The sequence below is a fragment of the Protopterus annectens genome, chromosome 9.part0 (assembly GCF_019279795.1).
Source record: "Protopterus annectens isolate FY-2018-M chromosome 9.part0, PAN1.0, whole genome shotgun sequence".
Lineage (NCBI taxonomy): Eukaryota > Metazoa > Chordata > Ceratodontiformes > Protopteridae > Protopterus > Protopterus annectens.
Genome location: NC_056743.1, coordinates 720,076,236 through 720,103,469, shown reverse-complemented (window position 1 = coordinate 720,103,469; position 27,234 = coordinate 720,076,236). Strand labels below are relative to the sequence as shown.

Below are 27,234 nucleotides of genomic sequence, written 5' to 3'. Positions count from 1 at the left end.
CCTTACAGCTCCACAAATTTTGAGAAAATGGAAAGCAGCAAGGACATCAATACAACAAAACAAGAAATTTTGTTGAATGAGCAGGTAAAATCAGAGGAAAAGGTAGAAGCAATCATGCAGGTGACTATAGGCAGAGATTTATAAACAAATGTCTACCATAGTTTCTGTATGAAGACAGACGAGGAGGCTGGAGACAAGAGTAGTAAAGGAAGTGGGGAAGACTATGAAACTGTGTTTAGAAATACATATGAGGAAAGTTCCTCATTTTAGAGTCCTGAGGTCTGTCACTCCTGCTCTCATTATGATTCTGCATTATGAGCATGTGAGGACCCATAGGTATTAACTAATAATATGTACTGGTAAAGACAGGCATTCTCATAGAAATTTGTAAATAATATGGGAGAGATTTATGTAGCTGTTACATGTATTTATTTATTTATTTACAGAGAAAGTCCGACTTGGAACAAATTCAATTTTCAGTGGAGGCCCAGGGAGAAATGTTCCAGATGCATGTCTTTGTAACGTGAGAGGAAACTGGAGTACCCAGAGAAAACCCATACAAATGCAGGGAAGACATGCAGACTCCACACAGAAGGCACTCCAGCCGAGAATCGAACCGGAGAACCTCTTGCTGTGAGACAACAATGCTACCGCTACAATACTGCTCCATCCCAATGGGCAAAGGCTCATTTTATGAGTATGGCTGAAGTATGGGGAAATTTGACTCCCTTTAAAAACAAGATTTCTGAGCTGGGCTGATTAAATCTTGCAGACTGAGAAGACCTTAGGACAAGCCTTCCAAATCTATGAAACTACTGAAGGGTTCTAGTGAATCAATTTGTCTGTACTTAAAATAGATACTACAGCAGGCATTTTCCAAAAAAGAACTAAATACAAAAAAATAAATAAATAAAAAAATAAAAAAAAACACAATCCAGTCACATCAACAATGGCATTACATTTTTTTTTCAGTTGTTCATGATACATTCAGAATTTATAAACCCGAGTCTTGTACCAAAAAAATAACAGTCTAAGGTTTTGTGCATTAATTTCCTAGCATACTATCTAGTCCACTACAAGAACAAGATGTTTATAAAAACAATCTTTAAAAGGAAAAAAAAAGGAAAAAAATCTACACAACAATCACAGATTTTCTTAATAGTATATTCACCATCTCTCTCACATTCAAGGATTCACTTGTATTATTCCATGTCCATGGTAATAAAAATAGCACATTCCAATGATGTCAGTGCTACCGTGGGATCTGTCAGTGGGGACTTCACATCTTTAGGTTACTGGACACTGCCCGAGATGGTACTAAACGGGGAAGTGCAAGTTGCAGTGTAGGGGGCTCCATAGTATGAGCTATTCTGGGGTCCCTGATGTTCACATAGAAACAATAGGATCAGGGAGGCCTTGATGTGCAGAGTTTTTGTGTCTTGTACCTCACAATAGATCTGCATCATTACCTCATAGTCACTCCCATTTAAGATGATTTTGGTCACATTCATGGCAGGCAGCAACAGGGACATTTTAGGCCTTCTTGTTTTATTGTGAGCTGTAGCTGGTAACAACAGATGGTCCCTGCACAAAGAAACAACATAGAATGTGTCACCCCTCCTGTGGATGGCTTCAAAGAAATCCTGGTAATTCCTGTGTGGAGCATAATAAACCTGCAATTCACTCCTGGCAAACGTGTGGTTGTGATCTGTGTACAGGACGGTGACTACTGAGCTGACATCATGCCTTTTCTGATCTAGCTTCTGTACGGACTGTGTCTTGTAGTGGCCATTAGATGTTCTCCTTAACTTTGTTCTTTGTAGTTTATATCTATGTACCCAGCCTCTGAGCTCATGAGCGAGTCTGAGGGACCCAGAGTGGTTAATCTGTGGCTGACATGACTGTGCTGACAGATATAACAGTTGTTCCTCCTTCACAACCATCAAAGCCTTTTGATCTGAGGTAGGCCTCTGTTCTACAATCTGAAAATGATCCTCAGGCTCCTGATGAACTACAGAAAATTCCAAAAGATGGCAACCCAGGTGAGCGGCACATTTATCGGCATCATTTTTAGCTGGACCTCTCTGAAAAACACTTGTAGGAGTGAAATTCAGTGCTAAAAAGACTATGGCAACCATCATACACACTGCCCTTTTCTTAGGCTCCACAGATTTAAGATACTGATTCTGACATGACAGCTCTTCCAACTGCTGTTTTAAGGACCCATTTTCATTCTTCAGCTTCTCATTTTCAAATAACAAAGCCTTCAGCTGTTGTTCTAAGGTCAGCATATACTCCTTCTTCTTCTTCTGTGACATGCTGGCTGATTCACAATTCTTAATCAACCGCTGCTGCCACCTGAGTATTGTTACATCTGTGCTAGTGCTGCTCCATTCGGCAGATGTCTGAACTAGTGGCTTTGTTTCTGCCATGTTTTTGTTTGGTGGGGTGTAGTCCGCAGATTGCAGTACGTTAAATGTTTGAAGCTGAGGTGTCCCACTAGGAACAGTAACAACTGGCTAGGCAGCAACTAGTGGTGGAGATGGAAGATGCATAATAGTGGGCTGTGAAAGCAATAGTGGGTGGCTATTAATCTGTGCAGACTGAACACCAATAGGCTGCTGCTTAGATACAGGTAGTACTGATGGCAGTGGTTGGATGATGATGGTATTTGAAGGTACTGGTGGAACAATTGGAGAAATATGCACCGATGAAAGCACAGGCAGTTTGGGCTGAAGAAGTGGTTTGCATATCAGCTATGGCAACTTGTCACCGGTGTTAAAAGCTTGCTTCACTGTGCCTGTTGAAATTGTGTTGATCTTTGGTTTTCTCTTCACTTGTTGTAACTATGAAGTAGCACCACTGATACCATCTGCATAAAGTGATATCGGAGAGCACTGGGACTCCAATGGTAGATCAAATTATTCAGGAACATGATGAGGTGAAGTAGAAGCCACTGAGGAGGCAGGTGATTCAGAACATCTGGAGGAAGTGGAGGATGAAGCTATTGAAGAAGCAGAGGATTCAAAACATCATACATTCTGAACTTAATTGTTAATTGTTAATTTTATATGAACAATTTTACTTTATATGTTTATGACTTTAAAATGGATTCAAAGTGATGTTTACTGTGATATTCTGATATTGGACGGCACAGTGGTGCAGCGGTAGCATTGTCGCCTCACAGCAAGATGTTCTCCATTTTGATTCCTGGTTGGGTTGCTTTCTGTGTGGAGTCTGCATGTCCTCTCTGCTTTCATGTGGGTTTCCTCCAAGTGCTCCGGTTTCCTCCAACGTTACAAAGACATGCATCTGGAGCATTTCTCCTCGGACCTCTGCTGAAAATTGGTTTGTTCCAAGTTGGACTTTCCCGGTTAACAAATATAAAATAAATAGTGTTCATTTTTCAATACATTTTTTTTCTTAAAAACTATATAAAGATGCATTTTGGCTGGTGTGATTCCATGTTTGCATACTGCTGGAAACTAAGCTTAGTTTTGTACATGCTGCATGAACTGTAAACATGATGCCGTCTGGAAAAATAATCTTCACTTTTATTCATCTTTGTTCTATCTCTGAATTTTGGAAATGGGACAGAATGGTTATGCAGTGATCAGCATTAGTATGTCATTACTCTGGAGGTCAGGGTTCCTTTCTGACAATAATCAGATAGATGTACAAAGGTACTTTCAGTGAGTGTCAGTTTAACACAGTAATTTTGCTGAAGGTCATTTTTAGTGATAACAGTGATTACACTTTTCTCACAGCTTTGTGACCATAGAGTTGGTATACAAGTTGTTATATGCAAGTTTGGAAGTGGGGGTGTCACCTCACATTGAGGGTATAGAGGGCTTGCCCTCTGCAAAAATATACCTTGAAGTTCACTGAAAACTGGCTTTCAGACGTTTAATTTTACACAACTATGAATTCTTTCAGCAAGCCAACATGAGTATCTCCTGATCTCCTTCTGCTGTCTGGGAGAAGTCCTTGTTTTCTCCTTGTTTCCATGAGTTTTATGTGGGTAATTTGGTTACTTATGTTGCTTAGTTACTGTAAACTGTCTATATCTATAACCTTTGCCCATGGCTAGACAACATTCTGGGTGTGACAGATAATAAACCATGGCTATTTAAGCAGACCTATGTTTAGCAACATTACATGCATGTAAAATATGAGTTTCTCAGATTATTGCTATGCTGAGGGTATGATCCTGTGTGTGCATATTTATAATTTATTACAGACGGTATGTATGCATAGCCCTTATGGGTAGTAGGAGAGGGGCTCAATTCCTACACTTCGATAACTATTTTGACAGCTGTCAAACATTGTGCTTAGACTTCTTTTTTGACAGCTGTCAAAATGGTATTCAAGCCATGGCAGTCAAAATGTTGAAATGTAAAAATAGAAGAAGGTATTAGTTAACAGTTAAGCATTGTCAAGCAACATGAAAGTGAAACCTTTTTCTCTTTCCTCAGCAGTGACCTTCCCACATCCAAGATCCAGTCATAAATGTCCATTTAAGATACAGTGCTTATTAGCCCAGAACAGGGATAGAGTGTCAACATCTGTTCCATCTCATAAAACGGAAAGCAGGACATCACAGTTCCAGACCAAACAGAAAGGTACTACATTGCTAAATGCTGATTGTGATGAAAGGAGGTACTGCCAGCACAGCTAACTGGAATTTTGTAAATAATTATATGTCATTTGTGAATATCAAACTGATTTATACAAGATGCTTGTGTTACAAATGTATTAGAACTGTATGCCATGTATATATCAAACTGATTTTTACAGACATTTGTGTTGAAAAGGTATTTGTAAAGTGCTTGTGTTTGAAATGTATCCACAGTGTGCCCTACTGGAGAGATCAGAAAGATGCATTATTATAACTGTTTAAATGTTTATGTTTTAACAGAAGAAACTGGAAATCAGGAGGTTAACCTCAGTCCAGCAAACTTTAAAATATATCTGAAATTAAATCACTTTATAGGCTAGACCATAAAGATACTATCTCACAGGTTTCAATGCAACCAGAGACTCAAAGTCTGTACTAGGAAGCTTTCTGTATTATCTTTGGGGTAAACTAATTACTACTCTGGAAGTGTGGAGGTATGCAATTGTTTTATAACTTCCAGCACCTGCCACAGATCTGAGCAAAAGCCCGTGTGTGTGTGTATTTTTACAGTTAGGTAATAAAGCTTGCCAGCTTCCAGCAATGGGGGTTTGCATTGGAACTAGAAGTCAGATGACTAGAAGTGATGTCATTCTGCAAGCTATCTCAGAAGTAATATTTTAGATATCATTTTGAGAAGTCTCTTAGTGAGACAGAGCATTCTATATTCTGTCTTGGGGCTGACAACAAGAAGGACCATTCACCACATCATCTGCCTTGCTCTGTTAAGTAAGTAGGGAATAGTGATTCTCTTAAATTCAGTCAGGAGTATAGTGAAGCTTAGTTTAGATATTGTTTTTCTTTATTTATCTGAGCCTGTCCTTTAGTGTTATTTTAAATATTTCCTGTGTTTTGAACTCTGATGCCATTGTGAATATATATACTTAGTATTTTCTTGCTCTTTTATTATTTATTATTAAATATATTTAAACCTTTTATTGTGACTGATCTTTGTAGGGATATTTAAGTTTTGAGAGTACTTGCATATTTATTTGGTGACACTGTGTGGGCCACTCATAATAGCCTTGCTCTTGGTCAAACTACCATTTCTATTAACATTAATTTCACTCAGTATATTAGGTACCCTTGGAAAACCCTTAAGGTAGCAGGCAGGAGTGTCTGGTGGCAGTCATAACTACCTTATAGTCTGGGCAGAAGGGAGTATAGCTAGTAAACCTGTGTCAGCCTTTCCAGGTGTGTGTGTGTGTGTGTGTGTGTGTGTGTGTGTGTGTGTGTGTGTGTGTGTGTGTGTGTGTATCTGTATACATCTAATCTCAAAGAGTGTGTGGGTCAGCTACTTGGACAGGGACATGAAACACTGGTTGGACAGAGAGGGTGCTGGAGGTCTTGGCTTGGACACTCAGCTGAGATCTCAACTCTGTAGCTGTTCCAGTGGGGAATCTTATTGGGGATCTGGAGAAAGAGGGAGAAACCAGCCTCAGACTGACTGTGTTCCATCTGTACTGTCAAGGGAAATTGTGCTTGATTGTGCTTGATGCAGAGAGCTGCATCTGGAGATACTGTGCATGTACCTGTTATCCTTTCAGTAAACATCCCCCACTGGTGACAGTGGTGAGGATTGAGGCTCCTTGATTACTGGCCCAGCGGTGGTGCGTCATCACACTTAATTTCAGAATTATTTAAAAATACTTCATGCTACTTGTCCATTGATATGTAGTTCCATACAAAATGTCACCCCTCCCATCAGAACCCCAGTCAGTTAGAGAAGTCCAGTTCAGACCTTTTAAAATAGTGATGATTATAGCATAATAGCACCTTGCTGTTAAAATAAACACTTTGATTGATAAAAAAAATAGCAGAATGTGCCACCTCCAATTATTTAAGTACTACAGTGCTACATGTTGCTTTCTGAAATTAATTTCAAACACTATTACTGAGGGACACATATGCACAGACAAGAAACACATGACCACACACTCTGACACAAACATGCACTTATACATAAAGAGATAGGCAGACAGGGACACACGCACACACACACACACACTAATTAAGACTGAGTTAGTATTGTAGCTAATAAGATCTAGATCTGTTCAGCATACATTGCTAACTCAGTCCACTGAGCCATCCATTTACTGGTTTGCCCTCAGTTAAGGTACATATGACTGGGTCTCCTTTTAGCAAAGCATGATTTAATGTATGGAATCAATTGGACAGGCTCAAATGGAGATTTATGTCTTGCACTTCCCTAATAATTTACTTAAGGTCACAAAACATCAGGTAACATTGCAGTTTTGAGCCATTCAATTGAACTAGTTAATTCATGGCTTAACTCATTCACTCCGATGGAGCTCAGGAATTTTGCACTGTAACTTCCAATGGGTGGAGTCTAAACCTGTCGACAGAATCAAATTATGTCCAAACATTTCAAACATATGTTCATATTTCTGGATCCATAGGCTTTATGAAAGAAGTATAAATGGCAAACTTCTCAACACAAACTGTTTTTATAGAGGTAGTATTCTTTAGGTTCTAGATCTTAAACTGAGTTTTATAAGTCACAGTAAATACAGTAAATATTATATTTGTAATATTTTGCTAACAACTTACAATATCTCAGCAACCACTCAAGTTACACACATATAGTCAGCAGTATTTTATTCAGCTAGCTGAGAGCTTTCATATGAGGCTAAGGAGTTCTGTCTGTGTTACTTGGTTGTTGAGATATTTAGAAAAATGTGAAAATTATATCTGTATAAATTATCATAAAAACAACAGTTAATATCTATTTACCAGTAATAGACAGATGTCAAATATTAATGCAGTTGTGTTTGCCATTGTGTAAGCTTTAAGATAAAATATTTTAAACATTGCACATGGCATGGTTTTGGAATTATTGATGCAAATATGAAAAAGCAATACTTGATGCCTAGAGATGTCAGTAGGAGTTAACTACAGATGTACCTGGAGGTGCCACTTGGATGTAATGGAAAGGTGACCTGATCAAACAAATACCTTGCACACCTGCTAAAGGACAATCAGGTTTCAAGAGATAATGGTTATACAGTAGAGTCAATCATCCGAACGTCGATTATTAGAAACGACAGTTATCCGAACCAGCCTTCCAAAGTTTTCAGGTGGGAAAAATCATAAAGTCTGAATATGTAAACATTATATATATTCACTTGAGCATGTTTTTTGGACTTGTAACCAGCTCGTGTGTGAAAAATATTCTTTATTGTCCACTAAAATCGCTGAGTGGTTATAAAGTATATTCCTGCATGCAGAAAAAAACAAGATTTTAGTAGTTTTTGTCTGGTTCAATTATATGTTTGATTATTTGAACAGTTTGATTATTTGAACTACCCTAAGGTCCCAATCAGTTTATTTTTTTTTTATTTTATTTTTATTTTACATTTGTTGACCGGGCTAGTCTAGCTGGATATATGTCCATTTCAGTAGAGGCCCGGGGAGATAAGCTCCAAAACAGATTCACTAAAGTACACATCTACAGAAGTACATATATCAGATGCAATTATATTCATCATTACGAAGACAATATACGTGGTCATAGGTATATAGAATATCAAAAAAAATACAAAATATTGACAAGACTTAGACGTTCAAAAGGATTAATAGCAGAACTTGTATAATGTAATTGTAGATAGGAAAGGAGGAATAAAAGGAAAGTAAAATGGAGTTAAAGGTGTTTAAAAAATCAAGTAGTAAAGCATGTCCCTTTTTAGTGAGTACACAAATAGGTAAGACTGTGTGGGAGAGGTAGAACGGTAGTTGTTAAGAAGAGATTGTTGCAGAGATGTGAAGGTGGGGTTGAATCAAGTGGCGAGAGCATTGTTCAGTCAAGTTTAGTACAGGGGCATATCCAATGTGCTTTAAGGAAGAGCTTAAGTTTATTTTTAAACAGAATTGCAAACACACCAAAGGTGAATGAACGCCAGGAATACAGGATACTGTGCTGGAAACACTTAATTTATTGACATAAAATAGGTTGAGCGCTTTCTACAGAAGTAAATCTGTCTTCTTCAGAACATCATAGCATGGAATCATGACGCTTATATATCATGATTGATATATATTATACATATCTTGATTGATAGCCACTTTAGAAGGCATTTTATTCCACTTTTAGAAAAATAATCCAATGGCATTATATAACTGTTTTTAATAATTTGTGATTTTGCTTATTTAGTATATATAAAATAGTGATTTAGATATTTATTGCTTTTTAGATTAGTAGGGTTCGTAAATTATATGAACTATATTTTTAGTGTGGTTATGTAGCAAGATGTATACATTGCATTTGTATGAAATGTGTAAGATAGCACTGTTTTAATAATTGATTTATTGTTTAATTACAATTTAGGGCGGGCTTTTTACTTCAATTATGATATATAAGCGTCATGATTCCATGCTATGATGTTCTGAAGAAGACAGATTTACTTCTGTAGAAAGCGCTCAACCTATTTTATGTCAATAAATTAAGTGTTTCCAGCACAGTATCCTGTATTCCTGGCGTTCATTCACCTTTGGTGTGTTTGCAATTTTGTTGTTTCGCTGGGATTATCATCTTTATTACGTTGTTTTCGATGGATTCCATGCAGGAGATGCTTAATGTTTCCAATCTCCTGTTGAGGGAGGAGATAGATAAAATTGATTCTGAGATGACCATTCTTGAGGGAAATTACTAGACTTGTTGAACTACTGACGCCGGCTAGTACTGCTCCAAATAAACAGTTTCAACCTAACCCGCAGGTTGCTACGTTCACCCACTCCTCTATGGGTAACGCCAGTGACGATATTCCTAACGCACAGAGGAGGTTTTCCTCCCCTTTACCGTCCAGGCGAACACCGAGGAAGGATGTATGTGACGAAGGGGCAGCCGTGGCTTTTTCAGCTTCAAATACTACGACAGGCAATGTAGACAACACAGAAGACGACCGTTGTCTCATATCAGGTGCCAAACCTAAACGTCTTCCACCGGTTCGTACTTATGGTGGGGAGGACAAAGGGAAAGGCGCCATTCAGGCACCTAAGAAAGGTACTGTAATTTCCAATGAAGTTGCTGCATCTACTCAAGTGGATCGTTTGAAAAGACAAGATTATTGTTTAGATAAATTTATGGATATGCCGCTTGATTTCAAGGACATTCCACAAGCGGTTTCAAATTTTTATTCTGTTGGTGAAGGAGGAATCACCCATCCTTGAAAAAGTTAATTTCACTTTTGGTAACAATTTAACAAAGGTTAAAAACCTTCAGGTTGAAAATTTATATTTGCACAAATGTTTGGAAAGTGGGATTGTACCCATGGGGCTGCGGTTCTTTAAGGAACCATTGGGGATTGAAATGAATGCACAGAATATCAAGATTTGCAACGATATGTTTGATGAGTTTGGTAGGAAGTTTATCAGATTTATTGTGGAATGTAATGATTCAAAAATTAGTACGTTGCTTAATGAGATAGACAGATTGGATAAACAGATTAAGGATGATTTAATGTTTACACAGTGGGACAAACTTTATTTTAAACAATATGAATATGCGGAAAATATGTATCAAAAGACCTATGAAAGGAAGTATAAAAACTACAAAGGGATATAGTACAATATGAGAAGGGGACAGCTTACAGATGGAAAAATGGGCATGATGGTAAATTTATTACAAAAATAGATACACAAATCGCTCTGCTGCTTATGTTAGTGAAGTTGTACAGGATGAAGGACATCCTAATCAATACAACTGGGAAGATGACTGTTTTTAGACAATGGGAGGGACAAATGGAGAACGGTGGAACCGAAGGGGAGAGAAAGAACTCCTGGAGGAACCGGAGATACAACCATCAGTGAATCTTCATAATTCCAACCCCAGATATTTAGATGTTGTTCCTAATAGTATTACAGAGGAAGTATTAACTCAGATGCCAAGGAAAATAGTATTCTACACTCCTGTGGAGATATTAAGATTTATAACCATACTTCTCATCCGGTATTACCGAATTTTTCAAATTTTCTCTAAGGGTATGAAATTTATACCTGACACCAAGTTTGATATAACAGATACCCTAGTTGAATTAAAATTGTTTATGAGAAAATTAAATTTGGGTATATTTTTAAAAATCAGAACAGTATTAGTTCAAATCAGATTGAGGGACTCAAGAAAAGAGTACTTTCACTCCACCCATGTGTAACACACTGACATCTTTTGAAAATGTAGTAAATACTGAGGTATATTCCTTATATAACAAATGTAAGTACAAATACAAAGGGCAACAATTTGGTAATGACATGATGGATGCTATTCAAGCACTGTGTGACAATAATATTCGCATTCTTACTGCGGACAAGGGTGGGGGAATAGTATTCTATGATCAGGAACAATATAAAAGTAAAATTTTCAATCTTCTAAATAATTCCACACAGTATACTCCCTCTTCTATAAATGAGGTCAACATAGCCCACAGTCGAATTGATTCATACTTAGAAGAATTCATAGTGGAAAATAGAATAAATGAAGATCTATATAGATTTCTTAAAGTTGAATTTCCCATTCTGGCGACTATTACGGGCATTCCTAAGGTCCACAAGGATATATATGATCCACCCTTTCGTCCTATCATATCTGGCAGTGCCAGTAAAGCCTTTACCTTTGGACAAGTCATCCACTATAAACTCAAACATATTTATGATATAGTTGAACATATTATGAAAGACTCCTGGGAGTTTCTGGGCCTGTTTAAAAGGAACTATGGTCCCCCAGATTAATTTATGTGACAATAGATGTACAGGATTTATTTTCCTGTATTCCTAAGGATGACGGAATATCTAGATTTATTAGTAGTATGCGCAGGGTGAGTGGACTAGGCCAGGATGACATCTCTCTCCTTACAGAATTTATGGACATTGTTCTAGACTATAATTACATCTATTATGAGGGGGAGTATTATAGACAGAAAACGGGGTAGCCATGGGCACTGCCTGTGCTCCTATTTATGCCAATATGGTACTGTTGGATTGGGAAGTGGAATTCATTTTAAATTCAAATTGGATGTCCTTTATTAAAAGATATGTCCGTTATTTGGACGATATCTTTATACTTTGGGAAGGTGAAGTTGAAGTATTGTATGAATTCATTAGTTACATCAACAATACTACGGATTACCTCAAATTCACCCATCAATATGATAGGCACAGTATAAATTACTTGGATGTCCAGATCTACAGCAAGGACAATGAATTTCACTCCAAAATCCACAGAAAAGATACTTTCAGTAATGGCTACCTGCACTATAGTAGTGCACACACATATAACACCAAGAGAGGCATTATCAAGGGGCAGTGCATTAGGTGCTGCATGACTACTGAGAGACATATAGTGGACCAAGAATTGGAATATATTGGCCGATTGTTCTTGGACAAGGGATATCCACCCAATATGGTGAAAGACATTACAGGATATGTCAAGAATGAATGGGGATTAAAATATAAGCCACTTTTGGGGTGGGTATATCCAAATCTACACCAAGAGGAGATATTAGTTCGAATATAGTGGGTCAGAGGGAAGCGGCTGAGAGCAAAAATACAAACACATACACAAGGTCATGTATTATCCAATATGGTAAATATTCAAAAGAGGTAAAAAAGATTATTACCACAAATTGGAATATCATGACCAGTGATCAGACCATTAAAAGCAAGATTACTGATGAGCCACACTTCGTGTATAAAACTGGAAATAACTTAAAAGAATAATTGAATTAAAATCTAAATTCCAGAAAAACATTAATGTGAAGAGGACAGGCACTAGAAGATGTGGCCAATGTAATTATTGCAATTATATTTTGGATACACCCAACATCACTTTGAACAATTGTTTAAAGAGTAAGATTTGGTTTTCTAATGGTAATTGTTTATCTAAGCATGTTATATATTTAAGTGTTTGTCAAACCTGCAAGAGTTTCTATGTGGGTAAGACGGACCGCTGTCTTAAAAACAGGATATATGATCATATATACTGTATAAGGAAGTGTGACATTAATAATGCACTATCAAGACATCTTATTAATAGTCCACAGTGCAAGCTATTCAAGTTTGCAATTCTAGATGTTGTTTTCCCCAACCCCCGAGGGGGTAACATAAAAGCTGTTGTTGGGGAACGGGAAATCAGGTGGCAGATAAGGTTGGATGCAGCCACCCCCCCAGGCCTTAATGAAATGATTCCTACAAAACCACTAGTCAGGGTTTAGTTCAATAAATTGTGCAATATGTTGTTATATTCATTACAGTATTTATATAATGTTTGCATTCCATATTATATTGTATGTCATATATTATATTATATATTATATATCATATGTCACATAATGTGTTACATGCATTGGGCAATATGTTACATATATATATATATTTTATTTTATAAATTCAACTCACAAATATTTTTTTTCTACCAATATCATGATTGATATATATTATACATATCTTGATTGATAGCCACTTTAGAAGGCATTTTATTCCACTTTTAGAAAAATAATCAAATGGCATTATATAACTGTTTTTAATAATTTGTGATTTTGCTTATTTAGTATATATAAAATAGTGATTTAGATATTTATTGCTTTTTAGATTAGTAGGGTTCGTAAATTATATGAACTATATTTTTAGTGTGGTTATGTAGCAAGATGTATACATTGCATTTGTATGAAATGTGTAAGATAGCACTGTTTTAATAATTGATTTATTGTTTAATTACAATTTAGGGCGGGCTTTTTACTTCAATTATGATATATAAGCGTCATGATTCCATGCTATGATGTTCTGAAGAAGACAGATTTACTTCTGTAGAAAGCGCTCAACCTATTTTATGTCAATAAATTAAGTGTTTCCAGCACAGTATCCTGTATTCCTGGCGTTCATTCACCTTTGGTGTGTTTGCAATTTTGTTGTTTCGCTGGGATTATCATCTTTATTTTTAAACAGAGTTATAGAGGGAAGAGTGGAAAGTTCAGAGGGAAGTAGGTTCCAGGTTTTCCCAACAGTGTTAGAGAAGAGAGAGTTTCCAGCTCTATTGTTTGATTTATTGATATTTACAAGAAGTTTTTGAGAAGATCTTAGGGACTTCAGGTTATTGTAGGGGTGAATAAGGTTAGTTAGGATGGGTGTTTTGGCAGGTTGATAAAGTATTTTATGGGCAATGGTCAGTTGATTAAATTTCAGCTGTTGCTGTAATTCAAGCCACCCTAGGTACTTTAGATTAAGGCAGTGGTGTGTTTTAAATGGGTTACCTGTGGCAAATCTGGCTATATTATTGTAGGAATTTTCTAGTTTCTTAATGTTATTTTTTGACAGATTAGTAAAGATGGGTGAGGCATAGAGAAGGGTAGAGATTAGATGGGTGTGGGCAATAGTTATTCTGGTTGCAGGAGTGAGGAAGGGTTTGATCCTATAAAGAGAGCCAATTTTTTTGTTAGTAGTTTTCAAAATGTTGTTGATATGAGTTTCAAAGTTAAGGTTGTTGTCTATGGTGATACCTAGCAGTTTGGTAGTAAGATCTTGGGATATGACAGTGCCATTATTGGATGTTACAGTGAAGTCAATTGGGGGAGATTTATTGGTAGGTGTAAAAAGGAGAAGTTTAGTTTTTTTGGGGTTTAGTATGAGGCAGCGTTTTGTAAACCATAGTTCTACTGAGTTAAATAAGTCTTGTGTAAGGGAATGAAGTTTAGATACAGATGTGGCTGAGCATATAAGTGTAGAATCATCAGCATATTGTATACATGTAGCTTGGGGAACTACTTGGTGAAGGTCATTGATGAATATAGAAAACAGGAGAGGGCCCAGTATGGACCCTTGAGGGATACCAATATTGACAGGGAGTTGGGTAGAAAGAATGGTGTTCCAGAGCACAGCTTGATGTCTGTTATTTAAGTAGGACTGGAACCATTTTATAGCTAGTGTGTCAAGTGACAGAGATTTAAGAATGTTTATGAGTATATTGTGATTTACCATGTCGAAAGCCTTGGACAGGTCAATGAAAAGGGCAGAGGAAAGCATGTTAAGGTTACATTTTTTGTTGATGGTGTCCATGAAGGAAAGTAGGGCAGTAGTAGTGCTATGGGAAGGTCTGAAGCCATGTTGGGAGTTGGAGAGCAGGTTATTATGGAGAAGGTGGTTTAGCAATTGTTTGTGGATACATCTTTCCATAATCTTAGATAAAGGAGAGAGTAGGGCTATGGGACGATAGTTGGAGAGTTCAGTGGAGTCTTCCCCCTTATGAAGGGGAATAATATGAGAGACTTTCCAAAGTTTGGGGATATATCCTTCAGTGATGGTTCTATTGGTGAGAATGGAGATGGGGTAAGCAATAGATTTGGCTGCTAACTGTAAGTATTCTGAGGGTAGTCGGTCAGCAGAAGGTGTGCATGGTTTGAGTTTTTGGATAAGGGTGAGAATAAATGCTGTTGATACTGGTTGGAAGACAAATGGAGGTGGTGGGTTAGATTCAGACTTAGATATGGTTATGTTTTGCGGAGAGAGTTGACTGGCAAGAGTTTGAATTGTTTTGGTGAAAAAGGTATTAAAGGCATCGGCAGTTTGTTTGGGGTTGTCCTTGTCAGTGCCTTGTGGGTTAGGTGTAATAGATTGACCAGGGTGTAATAATTGATTAATACTTGCCCAGAATTTTTGTGGTTTATTATGGTGGGTCTGTTGAGAATATAGGTAATAGTTTTGTTTATCGGACATTATGGCTTTTTTTGTTTCATTTCTCAATTGTTTGAAGTTTTGGAGGTCAATGGGGTTTTTAGTTAAGCGTGATTTATTCCAATATTTATTTCTGAGATGGATCTTTTGCTTAGTTTCCTTAGAAAGCCAAGGAGCAGATTTGGTTCTGATCCTAATAGAGCAGGTAGGAGCATGGTGGTTGAGTATGGCTAGGAAATTAGCATTAAAGTAGTCAACAGCCTCATCAAGAGAAAGGTGTTTTAATGGGGACCAATTACATGCTCTAAGTTCAGTTAAGAATAGATCCAAGTTGAAGTTTTCTTGGTTCTAATTGTCCTAAATATGGGTTGAAAAGGTGGATAGGTTTTAAGCCTGATAATGTAGGTTAGTAAGTGGTCGCTAATGTCATCTGGGAGGGTTCCAGAATTGTAAGTCTGGGGTTGATTTTTGATGAGTATCCAATCTAAGGTACTTTATTTCTTATTAGTCTTGTTATTTCTAGTGGGGGAGGTAATAATTTGGGTAAATCCATAGGGATTAATATGGCTAGTGGGGTAGTTGTTGTTGCAACATTTCCAATCAATGTTAAAATCACCTAGGATGATGGTTTCTTGGGGAAGGTTTTGCGATAACCAACAAAGGATGTTTTCAATAGTAGTGATGTTATTTCCTGGAGGAACATAGATGCAGATAATATAGATAGATTTGACTGAGTTTAGCTGAAGCTTGGTAATAAGTATCTCAGCATTAGAGTCATGAGGCAGTTTTTGGTTGAAGTTGTTAATTTGAAAATCCGATTTGAATAAGACAGCTACTCCACCACCATTTTTGGCTACACGGTCGAGACGTAAGATGTTATAACCAGATGGGGTAACTTCATTGTCTTTAGTCATGGGTTTTAGCCAGGTTTCTATTAGACACAAACTAACAAAGGAGTAGAGTTCCAGGAGAGCATGGAGTTGTATAATTTTATTATTGATGTTACGTGTGTTGAGGTGAGCTATTAAGAGTGAGTTGGGTGTTTTTTTTAGTAGATGGATAGTAGAGGGGTTTGGGGTAGTGGGTTGAGTACAGGTGGAGGTGTTTGGACCAGGGTTTGGTTGAATATCTCCATCCTTTAGGGAGAGGAGTAGTGTTAGATATCTAGTATTAGTATAGTTACTGAGATGAAATGTATGTCTTCTAGTATTATGGTAGTTGTATCTGATGTGGGCTGACCTATGGTATTTAGGTAGTAGATAGCTGGGAATGGAAGTAATGTTGACATGGTCAGTAAGAGAGGGTAGTGAAGAAGAGGTAGATTTTTTGTAGAAGTGTGAAAATGTTAGGTGCTCATAGTAGGTTAGCAAGTATGCTAGAGTTAGAGGAGGCAGAAATGTGAGTATGAGCAAACTATATAAGAGGAGTAGGTTGGAGGGTTTGGTTATTGCCATGATAGATATAAATTATTTCTGTTGGTATAGAGGCAAAGTAGGTGTGGTATGGAAAGGAAAACAGGGTGTGGTGGTAGAAATAGGAAGTGGAGGGAAAACAAAAGGCGGGAGACTAGAGAAGATTGGTTAATGGGAATGAGATAGTGAATGGTGGAATGGAGAAGGGGTGTGGTCTGATAGGTATAAGAGTACGATTACTGGGGGTGGGATTTGGGGGTAGGGTAGGGGAGCGGAGTGAGCATGCAGGGCGAACGGAGCGGGTAGAGACAATTGAAGGAGAAGCTGGAAAAGAGACTATCAGAAATGCAGGTAACTATAGGTAAGTGAGGTAGTACATGAGTAGGAAAGGTCTAGAATGACACAGAAAGCTAACAAATGTAAAATAGAGGAGGGTAAATTACTGTTTCAGCACTAGGTGAATAAGAGGAGGAGCAGGTCAAGAACTAAAGAAGTATAGTACAGTTGCAGGGGTAAAACAGGGAGAGAGGCAGTGAGTACTGGATAGGATGAGGATGAAGGGAGATAAGAAGAAATATATTGTAATTACAGAGGTAGGACAGAGAGAGAAGCAGCGAATAAGGGATTGGATAAGGGTGCCACCTAGTGGACAAAACTAGTATTGAAGAAAGTGAGTGGGAGAGCTAACTAGAGAAGAGCTATGGAAGATCTGATACTTAGAGTGGGTTATTGTAAGTGAGGAGGTGAATTGGCTGTTGGGTAGCTGGAAAGGTGCGGTAAAGGCTGCTGGTTGCTCAAACTCAAAGTGAACTTTAGAGCCCTGGTAAAAATAGTTGACAGAGGCCTACTGTACAAATGGGACTAAGTCCATAACCTACTTTTTTCCTTCCTTGATAGAGGGTGCAGAGAAAAGGAGTCAAGTAGATGCAGCCACTGGAGTTTGGAAGGGTTCTTTTATCACCAGGTAGGTTGTGGCTAGGGCAGGTTCAGAACAGTGTTGAGCTGGGTACTTTGGGGAGAAGGGAGACAAATGAAGATAACGGAACAGAGTTAGCACAGGTATCAGGGCAGTAAAGCTAGTAATAGTAAGATAAAACATTTACATTCAGTCATAGTTACTAACACGGCCGGCCTTAGGCATAGGCGAACTAGGCGACCGCCTAGGGCGCCGTACAGGCCAGCCTCAGAAAGGGCGCTACTTTTAACTATTTATTTATTTATTTTAATTAATAAAATTCCTCTCGCTCGGCTCCCTGTTCAGGAAGTCCATAGCAAGAGAGGGGTGAGCGCCCTCCCACTTACTTACAGCTGCAGGTTGGCTCGGAAAAAAAAAAATTACGGTACATGAGTTTGTTACCTTAAGGAGCCCAGCCCTGATGCACAACCTTCAACGAAGGTACGCCCCTTCATGCATGTCTCCACACAGAAGACGCTTTAGCTGAGAATCGAACGGGACTACATCTTACTGTGCGGTGACAACGCTACTGCAGTATGAAAAGCTCATTCAGTTAAAATGAATCAGTTTGTTTGTGTCTTTCGGCTTATATATGAATAAGTATTCAGAGATTACGGTGTTACACCAGCTACAGTCTATGACAACAGACTAGTGCATTTGCAACTTTAGTCTATGACTACTGAACAGAGCAGTTTAAAGCTATACCATTATTCAATACCTCAGGATGAAAATAAAATATAACAAGAAAAGAAAAGCTAGAAAACGATATAATGTAGTTATCATAGGAGCTAGCTGATGAGAGACACAGATAAGTTTATCAGACATGTTTGAGGAAGATTTGAGCTTAAGAATGTTAGACTTGCTTACTGTTGCACTCACGTTGAAATTCCTAGTTTACTTTCTTACATTTACAAAGTGCACACAGACAGCAGTGCCTGCAAGAAACGACAACAAAGCATTGGACTTTGTTATGCTGTAACACAATGCTTCTAACGATAAGTGTAACTTCTGTTCAGCAATCCATTAGCTGAATTAGTTGATAAACGCTAGTACAAAAGTGAAGTAACTGTCAGACTGCATATCTATCTGTGCAAAAGTCTTTGAACAATCTTTAAAGCATTTAAGCAGTATGATCAGTCTTTTAATTGCATATGCTCCTTTGAAGGCCAGACCCTCTAAATTTAACCAAAAATTGGCACATAAATAGAGCTTAAAATAGTTAATTAAAAGTCCTTCTCTTAGCCTTGTGTAGGCAGGAAGAAGGCATTTTCTGTTATAATGTTGAACCTCCCTAATAAATCAGCATCAATACTGGGGTAATTAACCCTCAATTAATTTTCCTGTCTTTAAACTTTCTGTAGAACCTAACACTTCATATGAATCTGAACATCACACCCAAAGCATCAAAAATTATAAAAATGTTTAGTCCAAATATTAGTCCATATTGTGCTGCTTAGCACTATGCAGAACCCCTACAGTTATTAACCCAACTGTCTGTGCTGCAGGAAGCCTCCCCCAGATGTCTAACGCTTACCTGACTAAGTGCTTGAGATGTAAGATTGTATCTGAAGGTCTGTGTACTACTAAATTTCCTAATAATATGGGAATTTCGAGACTTATTTACATTGCTTTTGTAAATTTGTGAATTTGTTTGATTGTCACAATTTTGAACTTATGAAATTGAACATTTACATGCAAAATCAAGTGTGATTTACTATATGACAATTATGCATGACTGTACAATAATGTATGTGATAAGTAGATAAGCAAAGTGCAATTATTCTTAATAAGCATAAAATGAAAATTGATAAGGATGTTAAACAGTATGAAAGTAAGGTAGGTTATCCTATTAAATATACAAAACATCATGAGATTGATGGTGAGAATGTGCAAAGGTCTAAACATTACAGTAGAAATGATAATATTATTAGTAATATCAGTTCCCTGGAGAGAATGAGGCAAGTGCTAATGGGGGAAGAGGTTGATTATGATTGTAATTTAAATAATCACAGGGATTTTCCTCCACTTCAGAAGATGGAGTAGTTGGAGACTCATTCAGGCCAACCAAATGAAAAGACCTCAAACATAGAATCACACCTGATATGTCAAGGACTCCATGTATCCTCTGCCAGAATTTGAGAGGCAGGAGGACAGGGGCAGAGGAAAGGAAAGAGGGAAGAGGAAATAATTAAATCTGATTTTGATGACAGTGTGCTATCACATAATACTTTTAATATTTTTAACTATAGCCATCTGTCTATTTTATTACACAATTTTGGATATCCCTCTGGTTGGCATAATGGTTAAGGCATTTGCCTTATAAACCAAAGGTGAAGGGTTTGACTCTTACGTGGGGTAATTGGCTAGGCTTAGAATGGTCCACAAAGGCAGTTAATCTAGTACTAATCTATGAACTCTATAACTGAGTCATTGCTGGAACTTAAACTGTACATCAAAAAATTGAATCTAGCAGTATATTTTAATGAAGTACACAGAGAGAAGTATCTGGTGATACATATAGGGGTGCAGGATTTAAAAAGAAAAGTGTATTTAATCCTGCTTTGTACCCTATTGCTCAGGCATTTAAAAAGCCTTTGAGGATGATTTTTATATATTAGCAGGAAGAAAACTAAATTTTACCACCTTCAACCTCAGTAGGAATTAGACTGTTCTAAGTTCTGTGAAGACTGGCAAATCAATTTGCGTTGTGAAATCTGACAGGAGGTGGTATTGTCATCTCTGATGCAATCAATTATTCTGGTGTTATGTTTAATATTTTGCAAGATGAAAGGACTTACACCTGTGTGTCTAGAAAACTAATTCATATTTCATATAGAAAAACTGATTTACAATTAGATGATTACATTATTGACAGGAAGATTTCACTTAATAACTTGAAAAATTCCAAACCAGTGACCCCCCCCACTAATTTGGGGATACTGAAAGTGCATCAGGTATTGAACAGCCACCATTTAGACCACCTATTATAGTGAAGTCTTTAGAATCCTAAAACCTGTTTTTCACAAACATACTCATGTTAAAGGACTGTTGTAATTTTTAAGGGAAATTAAAGGATAACCTATGGAATGAAGATTTAGTTTCCCTCATAACTGATCTTATAGGACTTTTTACCTGTAAACCCATGGAGGAGGGTACCAGATTATTCCTGAAGGCCTTCTAACTTGTAATGTTATTAGATGGAGAGAAATTAGCATAATATGGATCTCATTTCCATGGTTTTGGACAAAAATTATATGTTTTTTTTTTTTTTTTTTTTGAAGGGAAAACCTTTAAGCAAATGATAAGAATATCCATGGGGTGATATGACCCACTTCATGCAAACATGCTACTTTATACTTGGGAAGTATTTAATATTTTAATTATGATTTTTGTTTGTCAATATTGCAAGTTATATTTAATATACCTGGACAATATTGTTATGTTATGGGACAGGGTGGAAGTTTATGTCTATGATTTTATCAAACATTTACACAATACAACTGCCTTTCTCATATTTACATTCAATTTTAAGAAAAAAAAAACTGGTGATTTTTAAATATTAATATTAAGCATTCTAATGCTGGCTTTGTTTCTAACATCAGTTGAAATCCAACATTCAATAATGCATATTTAACTTCGCAAGTTCGCATTCCCTGAGTTAAAAAAAAAAAAGAGTTTATTCCATGGGCAATGCATTAGCTTAGCAAGGATAATTTGAAATGTGAATGATTGCATTTAAATAATTGAAGGAAAAGACTGAAGTGGCCTTCTTGGTGAGTGGCCTACCTGTGGGTGTGGCTTATAGGGGTGTGCATTAGTATGGAGTGGGTAGGGCTTAAGGGGCGCTGGAGTACTACTTCGCCTAGGGCGCCATTTCAGCTAAGGCCGGCCCTGGTTACTAATGAATTTATATGCAATTCTTGTAGGCATTATAAGCATTACATTCAGTCATAGTTACTATTGAATTTATATGCAATTCTTGTAGGCATTATAAGCAAGAGTATAATAATGAATATAAATGCAATTCTTGTTGGCAATTAAAGCATGAGTTTAACAATCAATAGGGATAACATACAAACTAGGTGCAATAGAACTACAATTCAGTGAGTAAGGTCTTCATTAAAGCAGTTCATGCATTGACTATAATTAATGTGGTAGCCAAAAATGCAGGTACAATGGATATTCTTTCTTTTTATAAATGATAGTTAACTTGCTAGGGACCAGATAATAATAATCCCCAGAAATAGGTAGGGCGACAGTTGGGGGGACCCTGATTCAATCCTTAATGTGAAGGCAAAAAGGGACTCGCTATCATTTTAAAGTACATTTTTAGCAGGTCCATGGGTAAAGGAGAGATATGGACATTATACACATTCAAGCTAGACCACAAAGGTGGTACAATGCAAGCAGTGGTTCAGGGTGTTATCAGGTAAATAACAAAAAAAAAAAAATAATAAAATGTCCTCAATACACTCAGGCTAGCTTCACATATGAGGCACGTTATCATCTAGCCGTACCAGGCTGTGAGCAGGTAGTAGGGGTTTCCTAAGCATTCAGGTTAGCGCCACGAGAGTGGTGTAGTTATAAATTGCCATTTCGGCTAAAATAGCGCTAAAGCGCTTAATTTGGACAATGTAGTAGGGGTTTCCTAAGCATTCAGGTTAGCGCCACGAGAGTGGCGTAGTTATAAATAGCCATTTCAGCTAAAATAGCGCTAAAGCGCTTAATTTGGACAATGCACCATCATACGAGTACTGCAATTGCAGGAGCGATGTTCGCATTCAATGGACTAGGTAGTGAAAAAAATCCAACAGATCACACAGACAAGCTACACGTGGGTGGCGCAGTATCAAGTTGCCGTGAAGGCTACAAAAACACTACAGACATGTAGTAGGACAGACCTCAGTCATATCACTTGTACACTATTGGAATAAGTTTTATGTGCTATTTACAGAAGGAGACACAGCCACTATCACTAGGCATTCAGGTTGTCACCTCCGTAGTTAATCTGCTAAAACAAGCACGCTAGGTGAACGGAAAACAATGTACTGAGCAGCTTCAGTCTGAGGTAAGTAGTCCCAGGTAGTATAATCAGGTTAGAGGATATGGGAGTAGGAGATAACTTCTACTACAGACATTACATGGGTCGCAAAACGATAACCATAACTGCTGATGAAATAGCGGTAACTTAAGATACAGTAATTGTGTCAGTGGCTGAGCGTGAGGAAAGCATGTTGGCCACAATGTAATGTATTACGTTCTTTCAAATATTAAAACAGGAATAGCAAGGCAGATTATTAAATAACCTTTGCAGAGCGAGGGAACAACCCATCTAGCAACAAACAAAACGCTGTATCACAGCTCAGTTCAGATAATCGACTCTCTGCTGTAGTCTGAGTTATGCCACTGTCTAGGCTCAGGCAGTGAAGTTTGCTTCCACAATGTTGTTTTACATTTCCTTTTAATAGTTAACAGCTTCCTAAAATAAGAAACATATAGTAAAGGAATTACCATAGGTACTGGCACCCAGGAGGTGACCAGCATTTGCAAGCTTCACTTTCTCAGACGGAATTAATCTGTAAACTTTCTTTACCTCCTCCCTTAGTTGTGTTTCTGCATGGTTTATGCATATTTGGAATTGCAGAGCTCATACCTCTGTGTTGTGTTGCTTTTCGTATGAGCTAGTCAGGTGACTCACTGTATAATTATCTTTCAATAAGTTGTAATGAACTTCAGTGCTCATATTTCATGGACACTGGCTAATTTCTAAACACTTCAGTATCTGGCTAACATAACCCACTCACTAATTGTATGCATATTCAAAACATTTTAATCATACATCACAGTAAATATTGCAAATAGTTTATTTTTGCTATATGTTATATCACTGCATATCAAAATAAATTTTCTGGAATGTTTTTTTTTTTCTGTCCTGTTGTAAATGTGTGCTTTATATTACTAGTGATGCACTCCTGTAAACATGCTTTGTACTGTTGTAAAAATGCTTTCCTTTTTTGTAATTTTTTAAATTGCTCTGTTAAGCTCTGTTTATGGCTGAAAAGAGTTCAACAAATGAAATAATAATTAATTAACAGAAATTATCGCAGGTTGTTTGGGTCAGTTGTTCTTCTCCTCTGTGCCTTAGATGTGAAGAAAGCCTTTTGCTTCTAGTAAATGTAACAAGACATTTAAAATAATCAGTGTAAGTCAATATGAGTTTCTTCATTTTAAACCTTTTTCATTCAAATATATATTTAAACCATAATGGAAGTTGACAGCAAAAGCATACATTAAGTCTGCTGATTTATGGGTCATGAATATATTTTAAGTGGCTTTAGCTGTGCCCTCTTGTGACAGTCTCAGGTAAACCAACATTATTCATAAACTGCAAGGAATGTCTACAAATCCAATGGTCACAATGATTAGCTTAAGCAGAATTACCAAAATGTATTTTCAGTCATACCTTTCATTGCATTCATGTCAACTGTCTTCATAGTTCTATAGATTTAAACTGTAGTTTGCTGACTTTAATCCTACTTTTATCTGTTGGGCTATTTTGTGGTATGGTGATTATCTTATTCCAAATGGAAATAACATGGCACTGTCAGAAGTAAAATGTTCATACTTAGAATTAAGCATTTTAACTGTAACAGATTTTTTTAACCTGGCTTGTTCAGCAGTGATGCGAAGATAATCCAAACTCTTTTCTATTCATAGATTGTCTGTGGCAGACAAAATATTTGACAAGCCCATCCAGTGACAAACAAATGACTAGATCAGCAAATGAAACCTGTTTCATCCAGCCTGAGCTGAAGCCAAACCACTTATTTGGCACCGACACAGTAAACTACCAAGCTATACAGCTCAGCAACAGCCAGGAATGAGCTCACAGCTCCAGGCCCAGAGTTTCAAAAGATTTCCTTTTTAGCATGCTTGCAGAAAGGCAATTTTGTTTTCTGCATGTGTAATGCTTTTCATTGTGAAACAGTATGTATACTAGCTCTTACAATTTAGAGTACACTATGACCTTTAAGAACATCTGTATGAAATGTTATTCTCTACTTATCATGCCATTTCTTGACAAATGAGTGAGGTCTATATAGAGCTTGGTCTCACACTGTATAAACCACCATGCATAGGTAACCCACATACCCCAAACATGAGGCTGCTTTGATGTACCCAGAGCATGACAGACTTTCAGATACTATGCAGATTCTAAAGTAGAAAAATTAATAAATAGCCAATAAGTAAATAAAAACTGTAATTGTACAAACAACTGTCTAATAAAACATAAAACAATATGGCTGTCACGGCAGAGCGGTTTAAAACAACTTTAATTAACTAGTTAAAATACAAGTAAATACAAAGGATAAGTGCTTTTGCGTTCAAAATAATGCTTCCTCAGATCCAACTAAAACCAGTAACAATGTAGCATTTAAATCAATGCTAACCAATCAGCATTCATAAAAATCATTAAAAGTAATAAAATTAACATTTTAACCTCTACCCCTTGAGGGCTGGTCTTAAAGGGAGACAGCTATTCAAACATGGATACTTATTGGCTTATAGCCTAAATATCCATTCCATTCCGGCTATCTCAGTTAAATTTAGAATATTCTCACCTCGATTATTCATATAAATATACTGCAATACTCTTAAAGAAAACTATGCCCATTATTTTCAAAGACATGTTTAGACAAGGCATTTTTTTAAATTCATTTTCCTTATATCATACAAGTGTCTCATTATTTTGTCTTTAAACATTTTGTTGGTTTTCCCATCATAAAAACATATACATACATTGCACGTAGCCAGATACATCACATGTTCAGTTTTGCAGTCTGCATATACTTTCGATTTCAATATAAAATTGAAAAATGGATGATAAAAAAGTGGTTCCTTAGAAATAAATGGACAAGCATAGGTGCCTATTTTAATTTGATCCCTTATATTAACAGTCCTCTTAATCTTATCACATAGCTGCATCTTCAAATTCAAACTATTCTTAAATAAAAACTAGGCGTGTCACCAAATATCCCAGCTATTTTACTATCCATGGTGAGGATCCTTCCTTATAATGTAATATATGGGAATGACATCATTAGTAAAGCTAATAGAAAATTAACATTGGACTCGTTTCTCATTTGATGTACAGAACTACCACATTTCAATCTAGTATAGCATGAAAAAAACAGTTGACCAGAGGCACGCCTTCTCCTAAAAGGCTTCTTCTTCTCATTGGCCAACAACTTCCTATCATACCCCTTCTATAAGAAACATTCATATAAACAATCAATATTCTTATGAAATTCTTCGTCTCTTGTGCAGAGTCTAGACACTCTTAGAAATTGACTTCTTATAATATTTGAATATATGTGTTTAGGATGCATACTATCTCCAGCTAGCAAACTATTCTTCCAACAATCTTTTCAATACGTAGAGGTATTGTTTCTACCTGTTGTATCCACACATAAATGCACATCTAAGAAATCTATATTGTCATGAGACATATGTATAGTAAATCTCAAAAAGGTGGTCGTAGACTCCAAATAACTAATAAAATTATGTAGTTCTTGTGGCGTTCCTACCCCTAGCAGAAAAACGTTATCAACAAAGTGATGATAGAATTTAATAAGACATGAATATTGCTGGGTTCCCAAAACAAATATCTCCTCCCATCCTCCCATTACTAGATTTGCATAAGTATTAGTGCAAGGGATGCCCATGGCTACACCTCAGCGCTATATGAATTTGCCATCACCATATAGAAATAAGTTGTTTTCCAAAATAAGTTCAAGCAGACAGCATATCACAAAAATAGTATTGTTACAAAAATCAGTGCGACTAGTGAGTACATCCCTCACCATCTCAATACTATATTCATAGGGAATACTCGTAAACAAATTTTTCACACCCAGTATTACTAACAGACAATTATTCAGACTACCTATCATGTCAATACAACTGTATAATTCATGTAGGAAATGTGAAGTGTCCTTTAGGACAGTAGGTATATTTGAGAAAGCTGTTTGGGTTTATGTTCAACAAAAACAGATAAAGTTTCAGTGACCCATCCTGTTCCTGCAACAATGGGACATAAAGGAGGGTTGGCTGGATCTTTATGAATCATGGGCAGCCTTTTTATAGTCGGTAAAACTGGATGCTCAACAGGTAAAAAGTCATAAGGTTGTTTATCTATGATATCAGTCATTAATAAATCATAAATAGCATCATGCACACTTTTAATCACTTGTTTAACCATAGATTTATTTATATAATTATATATATATACTTTCACCATGAGCATTTGTAACATGTCGGTGATAATTATCAAAATTCACAACCACAGTAGCGCCATCCTTATCAGCTGGTCTTATACAAGTACTATCATTACTTTTAAGTGAAGATAAAGCTTGTTTCTCATCAATGTTCAAATTGTGAAATCGTTTCTGATGTCTCATATTCAAATAACCACAAATTTCATCCTCACATAGCCTAACAAATGTATCAACACTGGG

At 36.9% G+C, this 27,234-nt stretch overlaps 1 pseudogene; it reads right to left on the bottom strand.

Moving 5' to 3' along the window:
- Positions 1-630: 630 nt before the first annotated feature.
- LOC122810580 overlaps positions 631-27,234 on the bottom strand; it is a 142,087-nt pseudogene continuing 115,483 nt past the window's right edge.